Genomic DNA, 19,244 nt, shown 5'->3' with positions numbered 1-19,244 from the left:
AGTCCGGGTAGCTATTTGGTTAACTATTCAGCAGTCTTATGGCTTAGGGGTAGAAGCTGTTCAGGATCCTTTTGGTTCCAGACTTGGTTCATCAGTATCACTTGCTGTGCGGTAGCACAAGTCTATGACTTGGGTAGCTGGATTCTTTGCAGAGAGAACAGTCTATGACTTGGGGAGCTGGATTCTTTGCAGAGAGAACAGTTTATGACTTGGGTGGCTGGATTCTTTGGCCATTTTTTAAGGCCTTTAATTTTATATAAGCAGGTTATACGTGTTACTTTAAAGATAGAAGCCTAGAAGATCTCAAAATGTACACACATTTAGGACCTATAGAAACCAGCCAATTGCCTAGGCTCATTAGAATTGATTCATCCACACATCTGAAGTAGCCAACTGTCAACACCATCACAGACATCCAGAGAATAGCCCTTAGCTAGTGAGCTCTTCTCCTCATCTTTGTGTAAACAACAGTTGTCTTTGTGTAAACAACAGTCGAGAGAGGCACTCTTGACCAAACAAAGATATAAAGGTGAGATAAAGAGATAAAGGAAGAGCTCAACTCTGCTTGAGCTATTTTGTTAACTGAAGAATAAAGAGAGCCAATTGAAAGCAACTCCTGCGTAATGGAACACGCACGGTCGCGCGCGGGGATCACAAACACACACACACACACACACACACTGTACAGCACTCGACTCGTGCGTATTGAGAATAAGCTCAGGAGGAGGAACCAAGATTTTTCATTTGCATAACATCACTTCCCTACCCGCGCCAAATCAAACACGCTCCAGAAGGTGTTTCTGACACTAATCAAGAAACGGTACAACGTTTCAGATGAAACGCACCTTTAGATTTGGTTGATATCTGTCAATTCGGGTTATTAGACCATACACGAACGATTCAAGAAGTCCAAACGAAGTGCGCGTACAATTCTAAAATATGCAGTCATCACTTTGAAGAAGAGAAATGCATAGACAGTGAGAAAAGACTTGCTGTGACTTGAGCTTGACCATTGAGCGTTCCAGTTTAATCTGTGGAAGACGTTTTGTGATAGAGTGTTGAACACACTACGTGATATGGAGAGACAACACTGTTGAAAAAAAATACTGGCATTTTCGTTTTCCTGACGTAGACACAAATCATGGTAAGTGGATTCATATCATATGATTGAATGTATCATGCCATGCTGCTTTTCAAAAGTCTTATTGCATGTTCAGAAAAAGGAATAGCATGTGTTCATTGTGTGTGCAATTATACGATTTTTTGGAGCACTTGAATTATCTGTAGGCCTTTAGGTTAGGCTACAATGCTACATAACAAGTTTAAACTTAACTTAAAGTAGGCCTGTATTGTTTTTGTTGTTGTCATAGTACACTATAATAAACAAACAATACTTTACTAGAGCGGGGCAATGCCATATCAACATTAGGATATTACATAATGTAAAGATAATATGTTTTGAGCTTGTGGCTATTGTATTTTTAAACCAACTTCAATCAGCAATTTTTTGCATTTGAGTTGATGACAACTCATGTCCTAGCGGTTTCAACTGACCGACGACGTAAGCTACCTGTATCCTTTTTTAGTAGGCATAAAACTTCATTTTGAACATTATTGGGAAAAATGTACAGCAGTTTTGAATCATTCTTTAATAATTATCACCAATACCATTTTACTTTATAGCTTAAGCGCCAGTAGCCTACTGCCTACCCGCTTGAAAACAAAACAAATTCACAGCCTGTAAATGTGGCTACAGTATATGAGACAGTGACTGATATTTCTTATCAGCATTTTCCTTTCTCCTACATATTTGTAAGGTTTTTTTCTTCAGTTAAATTGGAATGGAATTACAGCAAATTACTATGCATATAATGAAGTAGCCCATCAGACAATTTCAAAGACAATTCAATCATATTTCCAATGAGTAGCCTATGTATGGTACAGTTATCTATATTTTCCTCAATTAAAACTGAAATATATTGCACTGCAGGTTAAGGCCTACTTGACAGGCAAATATTTTAATATAAAACAATAGCTATGATATGAGTTATGATCAATATACTTCTATGCATATTGCATACAATACCCATTGCGCCATTGTACAGTATATTATAGGCTACAGTTACGTTTTCAAGAAACCATAGAAAACTTTTCCAGGGAATCCAACTTTTACATGCACCCATAATCGATTACATAACATTGCCTTTTTACTCCATGGTAGCAATTACAGTTTAAGGCAACATGACTTGGTGTGAGTTGTCCATGTACTGCTTTGTAAGTTTAGAAAAATATAAATTTCACAGTTATGCTAAATCACTTAGTTTGTGTGTGTGTGTGTGTGTGTGTGTGTGTGTTTGAGTAAAGTGTCTGTCTGTGTACTAAGGGGAATGTTGGGGGAATATACCATTCTGTCCTACTTTTCGTCAAAGCACTTTGTTTTCCTTAGTGGCAGTTGAATCCTTTCAACACTTGTTCTTGGCCTAAGTACTGAAGATTACACCTAAATCACGGAGGCCCTTTCCTTGCCAGGAACCTAATTAAGTCATTTAAGGGTACCACGCTAAGCATTTTTCAAAGACGGGTATTCATATTTCTCAAGGACCCCTTCATAGCTCCAATCTAAAATCGCCTCCTGTGTTTTGGTAGCCATTCCAATCACCTTTAAACACTCGTAGATCATGAGAGCTTCAGTCAGAAGTAGCCATGTCTGGATCTCTCCTTTTTGCTCTCAGCACAAAAATAACAAAACCATTATTTTGTGTCTGAGAAATGCAGACAATGGTTCCATTGACATCTTGATTCACACCTAATAGTGCATGTGGCAAATGTTCAGTCATGGCTTGCATATGGATATTAATTTACTTGACTTGTTGAGGTGATCAAATATGCATACCTTTCCATCAGACATATAAGAACACTATTACAATACCCTTATTTTATTCAAATGTGTATCAAATAGTACTTAACACTAGTAGGCCTACTTAACTTATTCAGTTAACTGAAGATACAATTATTCAGCTACTTTGGCTGAAATTGTACAGAATTATGCCCTAATTCCTATACATGCATGTGGTGTAGACCCAGGAAGAGTATTAGTTTAGTATCTAACCGATTACAACGTTTTGAGCAAATCCATCTTAATTTTTAAATTTTCATGTGACTGAATGGGCAGAAAGACTACAACCCACCATTTTGTATTTCAGCAAACAACCAAGTATTAAATCTAATAAAATATGCCTCATATCAACTCTTTTCCCCAATTTTATACAAATCTTTGACTTATCAGTTCTCGTCCAAGTCAATTAATTATCTGAAATATACTTGTGGAGCAAATATCAGCTCCACAAGTATATTTTTTGTATCGATGCTGAATATAATATATACGACTGAATATAAATGATCAGAAAACTGCTTCCTATCTGAATTTCTACCCCCACAAATAACATTTGTGAAAATAAAACAAAGTGGACCACATACCGAAGGCAGTGTGTGCTGGGGTGTGTTTGATTTAACACTCCGTTTCGTATCCTAATGATATTAGGCCCCATTTTTGGAATGGCCTTCTGCTTCGCGGGATCCTCTCCCTTCATGGTTCCTATTACTTGAGTCTAATAAAAAGCGAATAAGCAGGAGCCCAAAGTCCTGGATCGAGGAGAATTCCCCATCCTGTACCGCGAGGCACCCCCTCTTAAGAAAACACAAAATTAATTCCAAACTCCTCTGGAGCCAAAAGTTTGTGGAGTTATACATATTTTCATAGGAAGCTCTGCTTCTCCTGACTTTATCGCCACTAATTTAATTATTTCACAGCTAGCACTTTTGTCTCTCCCTGGGAGTCAGGGGGCCTGAATTCTGGGGCCTCTGCAACTCAGCCTGTATGGTCAACCAATCCTCTGTGCAATAGAGCCACTCGGTAAAAATGCAATTGATCTACTCCAGATAAATGCAATGGCTTTGGACTGTCCTAAGTGTGTGCACTAAAGCAGCACATGCATATATCCTGAATAAGTCAAAAATATAGTGTTTTCAAAGGGACTAGTGAACTGCACTTTATTTGCAGAATCAATCTGTCAACCAGAATAGAGTATACTCTTCTATTCATTATTTTCTATCTGTCTCTTGCAAAGCATTTGACACTGTTTCAATAGGGTTCTCAATAATCACGTTATTTAAATTACAGCAGCATCTCACTGTTTTGGTTCTTAACCCTCAACCCAGATGTCTTAATATTTATTTAGTAGTTCATAATGTATTTATATTCTGTTCACTGGGGACAGCTAATGGCCATAAAAGCAGCAAGCTAAATGTAACATACAGCTGTTTTGGTCACATTCACTTATCAATTAATTTGCTCTTAAAACTCATTTTAAAACATGAGGCAGGTTTAATGCAACTCAGTCAAAGCATTGAACTGAACTGTGTGTAAACTCAATCAACAATACGCCTCTGGATTTAAGCCTTCGGTCCATAGGCTGCAACCAAAGAACCCTGACCACAATTTCCGTCTGTGGAACTATGGTTTTACATTTCACAATGCATAATTAGAACAAGAACAGCATTTGAAATAAAACATGTAGGAAATTGTTTATTGGGTTTTAAATAGAAATATTCCTATTCTAATTGTAAAATCAAATGATTGTTCTCCTTTAAAAATCAAAACCTAACTTCCATCTGTTGATTTAAAACCTTAGTAACACGTTACTTAAACTTGCAATTATATTGCCTGATGATGCGGTTATAATGCATTATAAGACTTATCATAAGCATACAACCCCCTTATAATGTCTCATAATAATCTCATAGTTATCAAAACCTCATACCTCTGTGTCTCACTGTCTCTTTGCAGTGACCATTTACCCAATAACCCTTACAATTACCATTTAATTTAGGCTTTAGATTGAGAGGCGAATGCAATACAGGTTCACTGTAATCCGTGATTACCACGAGCAATGGGTCTATTGTGTTGGATGAATATGGGGAGTGTGAGGAGGGAACACTGAGTGAATGTGGTAAAATGAGGAAGGGAGATTTGAAAGAGATGGTGGGTCTCATTGGCTCTGCTTGAGCAGTTTGTGGAGAGGCTTCCATATTACTTCCCCCGCCACACACACACACACACATGCATGCACGCAGAAACATATACACACACACCCACAAGCACACACATGCACACACACATGTGTCCTCTCTCCTGGTCTGTCAGCAGACAACAGCTGTCTCGCTGGCTATTGCCACTCTCCTTATCTTATTTGGAGGAGCTGCACACATGGACACATTCTCACAAGAACACACGCACACACACACACACACCATGCTGTTGTGTTCAACCTGTTCACACCTGTCGCTTTACTCTTTCACAATTTCAACTAGAACCTAGCTCCAGATTTGAGGATATTCACATATTCTGCTCTGTATCGGGAATTTTGACCTAGCTAACATACATCATACATTATTCGTTTTTATACAGTAGCTGTATCATTAACACCTGTGTTATTACATTCAGTTGCACTGGGCTGTTTACCATGGGAAAAAACACCTTCAGATTTTAAGATTAAACTGATGAGTTTATCCTACAGAGAGTAATTTAGCTGTTACTCCTAATGTACTGGAATGGCAAGTTCTGTCACGTCAAGTAAACTACAGGTAAATCATTCAGCCAGGCACTAGCTAATGTTGCCACGTCTTTGGGTAATGGCTTTATGCTTCGCTCCAGTGTGTGTGTATGTGTTTGTGTGTGTGCTGGTGAGCTCTGGACAGCTGCTGGCAACTAGGGCGGGCGTTGTCATTGACTGTGTAGACAGAGGGGAAAGGGTGGAGGACAGCGCTTTTTGTCCAACTGACTAATAAAGAGGCCTGCTCAGTCTGTGTCTGTGTGTTCCTAGGTGCCTGCCTGACTGCCTCCCTGCTTTTTGCATGCATGTATGCTTGACTGTGTGTGCGTGTGCCTGCGAGTGTGCCTGTGTGTGTGCCTACCCCTCCCCCCGTCCCATCAGTAAACCAGATGTTTTACCTGAGAGCAGACCACCATCTGACTGGGGTCACCCACCGCTCTGGCCCACACCTCGTTTTTAAGGGGGCTTCCGGTAGGTCTGCCAGCTGTCCCTCTCCCTGACCCTTGTTCCAGGGCACTGATTCTTGGCAAGAGATGGGGCGGGGGGGTTTGAAGGACAGACAGAGAGAGGGAACAAGACAGAGAGAGACAGACAGAGATAGAGAAAAGAGGGAGAGAGAGCCATGGTAGCGTGATTGAATGAAAGGGGGCTCGATTACGCGGGGTAGGGGGGTCTAGATCCTCGTGCAGCTGGCATAAAAGCAGGCTTGTTGGTCGGAGTCCACCAAGTGGAAAGGAAAAGGCCACCAAGTCTCTCAGCTAGTGTTACACACACACGAACGTGCACACACACACTGACACACACACAAATGGCAACAGGTACAAGAGGGAGGGACCTTTTATGAGCTGAAAGCCACTTAATTGCCATTTACTCTTTTGAATGTTAAATAGGATTTCTTTGCTTAATTTGTTGTTTTTGATAGAGAATGGAGCATAGTAGCAGCTTGTTTGAGTTGAGTACGTTTGTCACATTTATCCCTGGGTTCATTATTTAAACTATTTTCTTAGATTATTCCAATGAATACTTTCAGCATTATTGGGCATTTTATATTATTTGTTATGCTTTTATTTAGATGTTTCTTCCACTTAGGAATCTTTGTGTTTCCTGCAACTCTCAGTACAGGCCTTGTCAGTTTGATAGTACATTACTGAGGCAAATTCAAGCTTGGAAATTAACTTTCACTTAAAGGCTTCTCACCTCACACATAGCCTGCCTTGGCTTGCCTTGCTCCACTCAGCTGTATATGTGGACATGTGGAGCAGGTTTTCCAAAATAGAAGATGATTATGAGCCATAAAGGTGGCCTATATGTGTTTATTTCCCTGACCTGATCATATGGTTCAATCAATGAACACATGAATCAATAAACACATCCCATTAACATTATTTACATTAACACTTTCATCTTTCTGAATGTCTACCCCACACCATGATGGTTGTCTAATAGAATATTTGCTAATTACACTAGCAAAGATTATCTGACCATCTGACTTTTGACAGAAGCAACTTTTTAAAAGATTGTTCACCTCTTGACCGACCAAGTTGTTTTAGTAAAAGATCATTTCAATGACTTGTCAATGTAAGGTTAAATAAATACACAGCATTCACGATGATTCAAGTTATTTTGAATTGAATTCTAGGAGCAGGGATTAGGACTGGGGGAAACTATGGGAACTCCAGGGTACAGATCTAGGTACAGATGTAGGATCAGATTTCCCTCCCCAAATCATAACCTTTACCATTAGTGGGGGAGCACAAAATGACCCAAGACCAGTATAGGGGCTACTTCCTCCCACTGCCAACATAGGGGGGCCTGTGTTCTAGTTTGTGTGTGTTCAGTGTTCTAGTGTTAATGAAATCCCTGGGCTCTGAGGTCATCCCTTTATAGGAGTCTTCTCTCTCAGGAGCCCATTACTGGACTCTAATCGCCTCTCACATCTGCTCACAGTCTCAGACACACAGACACACACATGCGCAGGCATGCACACACACAAGCACACACACGTACATACACAAGTGTGGCAGCCAGCCTTATTTACGAGCCATGCGGTTCAAAGGCTGCAGACGGGGTGAAGCCGGAGGCTCTGTGTGCTCTGAGTGGGGACAGGCCCAGTGAGTGTGTGTGTGTGTGTGTGTGTGTGTGTGTGTGTGTGTGTGTGTGTGTGTGTGTGTGTGTGTGTGTGTGTGTGTGTGTGTGTGTGTGTGTGTGTGTGTGTGTGTGTGTGTGTGTCAGTTCCTAGGGTAGAATATATAGAAATACATTTGAGTGTCAATATGGAAAGTTGCCTGTGTGAATAATAATGGTCATTTTCTTTTCTATTCTATTTTGTTCTATTGTGTTCTATTCTATTCTATTGTGTTCTACTGTACTCTACCTATTCTACTCCAGTCTGTATGGGGTTTGGCTATGTAGAGGCTGAGAGGATTGTTGGGTTATGACAGTTTTGTGTTGTGTTTATATGACTCCCTTAGCAATGGCATACCCAATTCAGTGACTTGACTGTACACTTTGTAAACTCTCTGTGCTTATGTTGTCTCAGCTGAACATTACCTTATGGCTTGTACACGCCTCTCTAGTTAATGTCAAAGTAAGTATTTATGCCCAATTACTCACTAATGTACTGTAGACTACCTAGATTATGCACACTTGACTTATTACAGTACATCTTTTCAGATAGGCTTATCTCTTTGTACTGTTCTTAGTGTTTTTTCTATCCAATTGCTCTGTAGTTCTGTGCCAAAGGGCAGACAGAAGGTCATAGAGGTTATTACTGGCAGATGGCACTAACTTCCAGAATGGAGTCTATGTAGCCATGGCAGGACTACAATACTGAAGTCTTGTTCAGGGGCCTTTGTTGAAGAGAGAGCGGGGGTCTGTCTGTGTGAGACAGTGTATTCAGTCCCCCCAGGCAGTCAGTGGGGCAGAACTTAGGGTTCCAGGTGGAGGTCCATATGGTGTCATTAAGAGCTATTCAGTCACCTTCTCCACCTTGTAATGCATGTCACGTGGAGCCTTTATGTTGCAGGGTGAGGTCAGCTCATTTAGAGGTCATTGCCATTGTGTGACTTGCCTGCCATCCATCACGCTGGCGCACGCGTACAGACACACTGGCACACAAACACACACACTGATCCACCCAAGTATGCATGCACGAAAGCACAGGCACACACACAACACACACACACATTTTTTCAGACTAGACTACATGCATACTTTAGTACCTTAGGATATAGTGCATATATACATTTTTAAAGCAAAAGAAGCCACACTTTCATTTATTGAGGCAATGAACCATTCCAAAGGACAATTTGGAAATATCATCCATTGTCATTACAAATGTCAGAGAGAGATAGATATATGTATGAAGCAACACGTCACACAGTGCACCAGAATCCGATATCCGTGAAAAAAAGCCAGCTCTTGCAAAAGTCGGCAGGTGAACTAAGACCGACCGAGGCCAATGGGGCCATGGCCCTGTTGAGGTTTGCTTTAGCTTCGGTTTCAACTGGAACCGTCCAGATCTCCTCGTGTTCCCATGCCCTTTTGCTCCGCAACTGGGCTCCTCTGGACTCTACCAGGAAGCACCCTGCACATCACAGGGATGAGAGGGGAAGTCGGATGGAGCTGTCCCGGTTGACTTTCCCATGTTCAGTTCCCCACTAGCATGGTCAGTCTGCTATGTAGTGCGTACTGCTTAGTGTTATATCGTCTTTGTACAGCCGTGAGTCAACAAGTGTGTTTTCTTGTACTTTGTGGTGGGATTACTTTTTACGCTTACTTATCATCTGACTGGAAGAGGTCAGATTTGGGCATGATGATTCGCTGCTAAGGCTTTTAGTAATTGTTTCTGGTTATTATTTTATCCCTAATGTTTATCTGGTGTTTACTGAGAAATTATATAACGGTAATGACTCAGTATGGCATAATAATGACTTCGGTTACTCTATTAGGTTTTTAGGATTAAATTCAAACAAGCACTGTTATGAATCATTTGATGCAGGTAGTTTGGCTCAAATAATGTTGAGTTTTTTAAAGTAAGCATCAAAAAGTACTCATAGTTACCAAATACTTTCTCAGAAAATACCAGGAAGATACCAGGTGAAATGGGGTTGTAAACTAAAGTGTCACGTTTCTTACAGTATATTCTTCAATGTGTCTATCCAACCTCACGGCTTCCCTGTCCAGCTTGATACAATTTTGATGTTTTTGTCACTGGCCTACACACAATACCCCATAATGTAAAAGTAAAATCATGTTTTTAAAATGTTTTACCAATAAAAAAATAATATATACAATAATCGACCAGTTTATCAGGTACACCCATCTAGAACTGGCTTGGACACCTTTTGCCTCCAGAACAGCCTGAATTCTTCAGGGCATGGATTGTACAAGCTGTTGGAAATGTTTGTTGCTCATTTGGCATCAAGGGACCTAACGTGTGCCAGGAAAACATTCCCCACACCAGTACACCACCACCAGGCAGGATGGGTCCATGAAGATGGATAATGGCGCCGGAGGGGATGGCTGCCATTTTACGAGCTCCTAACCAATTGTGCTATTTTGTTTGTAACTTATTTTGTACATAATGTTGCTGCTACTGTCACTTATGACCAAAAATAGCTTCTGGATATCAGAACAGCGATTACTCACCTCGAACTGGACAAAGATATTTTCTTTAATGAGTCCAACGCGAAGGATATACTGCTTTCCCGAGACCAGGCCCAAATCCCCGTCATTCACGTGAAGAAAATACGGAAATACAGTGGGCGGAGATCGGGGTGCCTTGTGAGAATTGTTTGGTGAGTGGGTAACCCGCCTCCACCATCTGTTCTATTGGCCAACATGCAATCACTGGAAAATAAACTGGATGATCTCCGTTCAAGATTATCCTACCAACGGGACATTAAAAACTGTAATATTGTATGTTTCACCGAGTCGTGGCTGAATGACGACATGGATAATATAGAGCTGCCTGGGTTTTCCGTGCATCGGCAGGACAGAACAGCTACGTCTGGTAAGATGAGGGGTGGGGGTGTGTGTCTATTTGTCAATAACAGCTGGTGCGTGATGTCTAATATTAAAGAAGTCTCAAGGAATTGCTCGCCTGAGGTAGAGTACCTTATGATAAGATGTAGACCACACTATCTACCGAGAGAGTTTTCATCTATATTATTCGTAGCCGTCTATTTACCACCACAAACCAATGCTGGCACTAAGACCGCACTCAACGAGCTGTATAAGGCCATAAGCAAACAAGAAAATACTCATCCAGAAGCGGCGCTCCTAGTGGCAGGCTAACTTAAATCCATTTTACCTAATTTCTACCAGCATGTCACACGTGCAACCAGAGGAAAAACAAACTCTAGACCACCTTTACTCCACACACAGAGACGCATACAAAGCTCTCCCTCGCCCTCCATTTGGCAAATCTGACCATAATTCTATCCTCCTGATTCCTGCTTACAAGTAAAAACTAAAGCAGGAAGTACCAGTGACTCGCTCAATACAGAAGTGGACAGATGCTATGCTACAGGACTGTTTCACTAGCACAGACTGGAATATGTTCCGGGATTCATCCAATGGCATTGAGGAGTATACCACCTCGGTCACTGGCTTCATCAATAAGTGCATCAACGACGTCGTCCCCACAGTGACCGTGCGTACAAATCCCAACCAGAAGCCATGGATTACAGGCAAAATCCGCACCGAGCTAAAGGCTAGAGCAGCCGCTTTCAAGGAGCGGGACACTAATCCGGAAGCGTATAAAAAATCCTGCTATGCCCTCAGACGACCCATCAAACAGGCAAAGCGTCAATACAGGACTAAGATTGAATCCTACTACACCGGCTCTGACGCTCGTCGGATGTGCCAGGGCTTGCAAACTATTATGGACTACAAAGGGAAACCCAGCCGCGAGCTGCCCAGTGACACGAGCCTACCAGATGAGCTAAATGCCTTTTATGCTCACTTCGAGGCAAGCAACACTGAAGCATGCATGAGAGCACCAGCTGTTCCGGACGACTGTGTGATCATGCTCTCCGTAGCCAATGTGAGCAAGACCTTTAAACAGGTCAACATTTACAAGGCCGCAGGGCCAGACAGATTACCAGGACGTGTACTCTGAGCATGCGCGGACCAACTGGCAAGTGTCTTCACTGACATTTTCAACCTCTCCCTGACCGATTCTGTAATACCTACATGTTTCAAGCAGACCACCATAGTCCCTGTCACGATCGTTATACACAGCGGACCAAGGCGCAGCGTGATATGAGTACATACTTTAATAGGTACTTTTCAAACAGCAACAAAAACAACAAAACGATACGAAACGTGAAGTCCTCGGTAATATACACAAACCAACACGGAACAAGATCCCACAAAACACAAGTGCACAACAGGCTGCCTAAGTATGGTTCCCAATCAGAGACAACAAGCAACAGCTGATTCTCGTTGCCTCTGATTGAGAACCACCCCGACCAACATAGAACCACATAACCTAGAACAGAACATAGAAAACGAAACATAGACACTACACAAAGAAACTAACACCCTGGCTCAACATACAAGAGTCCCCAGAGCCAGGGCGTGACAGTCCCTGTGCCCAAGAAAGTGAAGGTAACCTGTCTTAATGACTACCGCCCCGTAGCACTCACGTCGGTAGCCATGAAGTGTTTTGAAAGGCTGGTTTGTAGCAAGTCTTTTATATAATATCTAATATTGAAACAAACAGATTGATGTGTCAATTTTTGTTTTATATATCAGTTCATAGACCAGATGCCAAGGTATTGGGACATCATAGACCTGTTCCCAACTGACTTGAATTTTATACGGCATTGCTGTCAAACCTTTTGACTATGATTTTTAATGGGTGACTAATTCTGTAATTTCTTCTTTAAGTAATTGTCTCTTCCAATTTTGTGGCAGTGTCACGATGAGTTGGTTATAATATTGTATTGAACATACACCTCCATACACTGTTGTTAGTTGCTTGTGTGACATAATTTTACCGTCCTTGTTTACAATGTCGTTCATAAATATTATACCCTTCTTGTACATTGGAGTTTAGCCATATTATTTGCTGTAATATTAGAGCTGCCTTTTCTGGAGGATGAAATTGAAATTGTATCAAACTCTGTGACTTACATGTACATATTACCTCAATTACCTTGACTAACCGGTGCCCCCGCACATTGACTCGGTACCGGTACCCCCTGTATATAGCCTCACTATTGTTATTTTTACTGCTGCTCTTTAATTATTTGTTACTTTTATTTCATATTATTTTACATTGGATTGTTTTGTGATTTTTTGGGGTATTCTTTCTTAAAACTGCATTGTTGGTTAAGGGCTTGTAAGTAAGCATTTCACTGTAAGGTCTACACCTGTTGTATAAAGGGTATGTGACAAATAAAATGTGATTTGATTTGATTAATTTAAAAAGGACACTTTAAACAGGGATCCATTGTCAATCCCCCAAAAATGTAAGGTTTTAATCTGCAAAAAGGCAAAGAGCCCACTCTTAAACATAGGATGGGCCTCTCTTAATAGCTTTCTAGAAAACCGGTTTGGATTTAGATACTATTGCGGTACAATGGAGGCTTTAAGAGAGAGGTTTAATGCCTTAATATTTAATAGTTTTAACCAAACTCATGTTCGTTATATAAATATGCTCGTTTAACTTTATCTGGTTTGCCATTCCAAAATAAAGTGAAATATTTTTTTCTCACATGATTTAAAAAAGGATTCTCCTGGAGTCGGTAGAGCCATGAATAAATATGTAAACTGCGATATTACTTGAGGATTAATCTGTGTAATCTTCCCGTAAATGGATAGGTGTTTCCCTCAGCACGGTTTAAAGATTTTATCTATTTGCTAAGTTTTCTATCAAAGTTAAAATGTGCAATATCGCTCAACATATCCCATGTCCGGGATATGTATACCAGGCACATTGACTTCACCATTTCATCGGGAGACCACATGGCAATTTAAAGTTTGATTTAAAATGTGTATCTTTTAGAGACCCTATCTATAATATAGTATACTTATCATAGTTGGGTTTTAGTCCAGAGAAACTGGATAAATGATCCAGGTCCTCAATGACGCCCGTCAAGGTTGAAGATTGAGGACTCAAGAGAACTTGAATAATCGCCGTACATTGATACTTTTGTCTTTAATCCATAAATGTTTAGCCCCTTAATGTTATCATTACATTTTTAAAGCTATCAGTTCAATGGCCATAATGCATAGGTATGGTGACAGAGGGCAATCTTGTTTTGCTCCTCTTGACAATTCAAAGTTCTCAGAGAATTAACCGTTATTTATTATTTTACATAAAGGATTGTTGTACATGAGGTTTACCCATCTAATGAGAGATTCTCCAAAGTAAAAAAATAATCCAGGCATTTATAAACAGATTCTAGACGTACTGTATCAAAGGCTTTCTCAAAATCTGCTATAAATATTATACCTGGTTTCCCTGCATTCTCGTAGTTTTCCATTATTTTGTAGTAGTTGTCTAACATCCCCACTAACAACCAATGAGCAACTCCGCCGTGCAATTGAACGTTGAGATTGCCGAAAGGCCAGTCTCTTTGGCAATGACAAGGAGTGGCAAGGTGTGGAATGTTAGCTAAAAAGACTGTTACCCAGACTAGAGACATTCAATTCCCTCCTGGATCAAGATCCCTGTTGCCTAAATTGTTTTGTGCGCCCCTTGTGTGCACTTCCGGTAAAACTGTATACCCCAATATGGTACAGAAACGGTATGACAGTATGAAAATCTGGATACCACCCAACCCTAGCTCCAACTGCCTCTAATTAGACCTCCAGTTGTCCTCCAATTTCCCTCCCGCAGAAACCTCCCCCATCCCATGTAGTGTTGTCGTCCCTGTGACTGACAGACCACCATACAAATGGTCCCTTGGGCCCTTAAGAGGTTGGGACCCATCCCTTGAAAAGAGCACAAAGTGACACTTACAGAACAAAACCAGGTTAGCAGGCATAAGTATTTCCCTTCGGTTATGCTATATATATAATTATATCATTTTTATCCGCATACATTAATTAATTGACATTTAATGTGCAATCTTTAACAAGGACCAGCAGTAGGAAATCCACATTTAGGCACGCAGATATTATTTATTTTATATTTTGGCTGTAGTGATTCCATCCTATATGGTCCCTAACATCATTACCCTACCCTAGCAACAACAACTGTGGGATGTATACACTTACGTATACATCTACAGCTCTTCCCTTCAACCCATACACCCAGCTGCATGTGCACGCACGCACGCACACTCACACACACACACACACACACACACACACACACACACACACACACACACACACACACACACACACACACACACACACACACACACACACACAGGTCAGTTGTTCAACAGTTGTTCCATCGTGAGGGGGGGGTGGTGCTGCTTTAGTGGGTCTTTGACTGCGTTCATCTTTCTGTCTTGCCTATGTAGGCTACTTGCAGTAAGCCTATCAAACGGTTAAAGACGTCTCATTAGTGGGTGGGTCGCTCAGGAGGGTGTCTAGGGCAGGGCTCGATATTAAGGGCGTCCCGTCGTCCCGGATACTAAAATAAATATGTCTGGGACGGTTCAAAACAGATGTTGGGCCAGAAAAATATCAAATGTATACAACAGTGGTTCCAAACTAAAATGTTTAAACACAAAGACAAGGCTGATGAAACAGATCGTAACATTTAGCTTAAAAGTTGATCAACTATGAATAATTCACATTACAAGCGTGGAAATTATAGGCAATTAGCAAGACACCCCCAAAGTCTTGGCCATATGCGTGAATGTTCCGAAATGCTATTATGGGAGACCACCATTCTCAAACGCGTACCTGATGCGAGCAGTTTTTATAATGCGAGGGAGATGGATATACAGCCTAATGGTAGAAAGGGAATATCTGAAGATGCAACAATAGGATTGTGCCTTACAGTAGAAGAAGCAATGCTGCTTTCAATGGCATATCAGGAAATCTTTGCTTTTTTTCTAAGTTCGGATTTTGGCTGTAGGCTATTAAAAGCAAGGTAAGATGTAACACGTCCAGGTTTCAAACAATGATACGGCTGGCATCGCATATGTAATTATTTAGGTTATGGAAATGTATAATATTAGGAATATAATTCCAATGTTGGGCGAAAAGGTCTATTAGAATGCACGTTTACTTTCTCCCAGCCTGTCTGCCGCCCACCGGCCCCGAGCTGAGGTTTCATGTGCCGGGAGTTGCTGAGGCATTTGCATTGTCTGTAGGCTATGGCTAGGTACTATGGTATTATAGAGAATATGGTTGTATCTCCCTGACCTGAATGCCCACTGTAAAATTGGCAAAGAAATTAACTTTATATCCTGATTACAAAGCGTTATGTTTGGGGCAAATCCAACACATCACTGAGTACCAGGCATGGTGGTGGCTGCATCATGTCATGGGTATGCTTGTCATTGACAAAGACTAGGGAGTTTTTACAGTAGGATAAAAATAAATGGAATAGATCTAAGCACAGGCAAAATCCTAGAGGAAAACCTGGTTCAATCTGCCTTCCAACAGACACTGGGAGACAATTTCGCCTTTCAGCAGGACAATGACCTAAAACACAAGGCCAAATATTGACCGGAGTTACTTACCAAGACAACATTGAATGTCCTGAGTGGCCTAGTTACAGTTTTGACTTAAATCGGCTTGAAAATCTAAAATCTATGTTAAGACTTGAAAATGGCTGTCTAGCAATGATCAACAACCAACTTGACAGAGCTTGAAGAACTTAAAAAATGAATAATGTGCAAATATTGTACAATCCAGGTGTGCAAAGCTCTTAGAGACTTACCCAGAAAGACTCACAGCTGTAATCGCTGCCAAAGGTGATTCTAACATCATTGACTCAGGGTTGTGAATATTTATGTAAATTAGATATTTCTGTATTTCATTTTCAATAACTTTGCAAACATTTCTAAAAACATGTTTTCTCTTTGTCATTATGGGGTATTGTGTGTAGATGGGTGAGAACAAATATATATTTAATCCATTTAGAATTCAGGCTGTAACACAACAAAATGTGGAATAAGTCAAGGTGTATGAATACTTTCTGAAGGCACTGTATTATCATTGTATTGTATAAATTACCTTCTATGTCTTCTGTTTGTAGTGTTTTTATTTCCAACTTGTTGATTCCTGCCTAATTTCAGGCTTTTGAGTACTTTTGTGTTCCAGTTCCTTGTATTTGGGGATTTATTATTCTTTTGATGCTATAGTCTATCTATGTATACACGTATATACACTCAGTGTACAAAACATTATGACATAGACTGACCAGGTGAATCCACGTGAAAGATATGATCCCTTATTGATGTCACTTGTTAAATCCACTTCAATCAGTGTAGATGAAGGGGAGGAGACAGGTTAAAGAAGGGTTTTTATGCCTTGAGACAATTGAGACACAGATTGTGTATGTGTGCCATTCAGAGGGTGAATGGGCAAGACAAAAGATTACCTTTGAACGGGTATGGTAGTCGGTGGCAGGCGCACTGGTTTGAGTGTATCAAGAACTGCAACGCTGCTGTGTTTTTCATGCTCAACAGTTTCCCGTGTTTATCAAGAATGGTCCACCACCCAAAAGACATCCAGCTAACTTGGGAAGCATTGGAGTCAACATGGGCCAGCATCCCTGTGGAACACTTTTGACACCTTGTAGAGTCCATGCCCCGATGAATTTAGGCTGTTCTGAGGGCAAAGAGGGGGGAGGGTGTTCTTATGTTTTGTACACTCAGTGTATGTATATATATATACACTGAGTGTACAAAACAATAGGAACACCTGCTCTTTCCATGACAGACTGACCAGGTGAAAGCTATGATCCCGTATTGATGTCACTTGTTAAATCCACTTCAATCAGTGTAGATGAAGGGGAGGAGACAGGTTAAAGAATCTAAAATCTAAAATATATTTTGATTTGTTTAACACTTTTTGGGTTACTACATGATTCCATATGTGTTACTTCATAGTTTTGATGTCTTCACTATTATTCTACGATGTAGAAAATAGTAGAAAATAAAGAAAAACCCTTGAAGGCGTAGGTGCGTCCAAACTTTTGACTGGTACTGTATATACACTGCTCAAAAAATAAAGGGAACACTAAAATAACACATCCTAGATCTGAATGAATGAAATAATCTTATTAAATACTTTTTCTTTACATAGTTGAATGTGCTGACAACAAAATCACACAAAAATTATCAATGGAAATCAAATTTATCAACCCATGGAGGTCTGGATTTGGAGTCACCCTCAACATTAAAGTGGAAAACCACACTACAGGCTGATCCAACTTTGATGTAATGTCCTTAAAACAAGTAAAAATGAGGCTCAGTAGTGTGTGTGGCCTCCACGTGCCTGTATGACCCCCTTACAACGCCTGGGCATGCTCCTGATGAGGTGGCGGATGGTCTCCTGAGGGATCTCCTCCCAGACCTGGACTAAAGCATCCGCCAACTCCTGGACAGTCTGTGGTGCAACGTGTCGTTGGTGGATGGAGTGAGACATGATGTCCCAGATGTGCTCAATTGGATTCAGGTCTGGGGAACGGGCGGGCCAGTCCATAGCATCAATGCCTTCCTCTTGCAGGAACTGCTGACACACTCCAGCCACATGAGGTCTAGCATTGTCTTGCATTAGGAGGAACCCAGGGCCAACCGCACCAGCATATGGTCTCACAAGGGGTCTGAGGATCTCATCTCGGTACCTAATGGCAGTCAGGCTACCTCTGGCAAGCTCATGGCCCCCCAAAGAAATGCCACCCCAAACCATGACTGACCCACCGCCAAACCGGTCATGCTGGAGGATGTTGCAGGCAGCAGAACGTTCTCCACGGCGTCTCCAGACTCTGTCACGTCTGTCACGTGCTCAGTGTGAACCTGCTTTCATCTGTGAAGAGCACAGGGCGCCAGTTGGGAATTTGCCAAGCTCGGTGTTCTCTGGCAAATGCCAAACGTCCTGCACGGTGTTGGGCTGTAAGCACAACCCCCACCTGTGGACGTCGGGCCCTCATACCACCCTCATGGAGTCTGTTTCTGACCGTTTGAGCAGACACATGCACATTTGTGGCCTGCTGGAGGTCATTTTGCAGGGCTCTGGCAGTGCTCCTCCTGCTCCTCCTTGCACAAAGGCGGAGGTAGCAGTCCTGCTGCTGGGTTGTTGCCCTCCCCACGGCCTCCTCCACGTCTCCTGATGTACTGGCCTGTCTCCTGGTAGCGCCTCCATGCTCTGGACACTACGCTGACAGACACAGCAAACCTTCTTGCCACAGCTCGCATTGATGTGCCATCCTGGATGAGCTGCACTACCTGAGGTTGTAGACTCCGTCTCATGCTACCACTAGAGTGAAAGCACCACCAGCATTCAAAAGTGACCAAAACATCAGCCAAGAAGCATAGGAACTGAGAAGTGGTCTGTGGTCACCACCTGCAAAACCAGTCCTTTATTGGGGGTGTCTTGCTAATTGCCTATAATTTCCACCTGTTGTCAATTCCATTTGCACAACAGCATGTGAAATGTATTGTCAATCAGTGTTGCTTCCTAAGTGGACAGTTTGATTTCACAGAA

At 41.5% G+C, this 19,244-nt stretch overlaps 1 protein-coding gene across 2 annotated transcripts in view; it reads left to right on the top strand.

Annotated features, from left to right (window-relative positions):
- The first annotated feature begins 759 nt into the window (after positions 1-759).
- Positions 760-19,244, top strand: part of LOC121576024 (eyes absent homolog 2-like) — a 45,748-nt gene continuing 27,263 nt past the window's right edge. For both annotated transcript variants that reach the window (XM_041889324.2, XM_041889323.2), the window contains exon 1: positions 760-1,144. The gene's annotated coding sequence lies outside the window, so the exon portion shown is untranslated. The remainder of the gene's footprint in view (positions 1,145-19,244) is intronic.

Source organism: Coregonus clupeaformis, chromosome 10 (genome assembly GCF_020615455.1).
Source record: "Coregonus clupeaformis isolate EN_2021a chromosome 10, ASM2061545v1, whole genome shotgun sequence".
Taxonomy (NCBI): domain Eukaryota; kingdom Metazoa; phylum Chordata; class Actinopteri; order Salmoniformes; family Salmonidae; genus Coregonus; species Coregonus clupeaformis.
The sequence above is the reverse complement of the archived record's forward strand: the minus strand, read 5'-3'. Positions and strand labels throughout refer to the sequence as shown.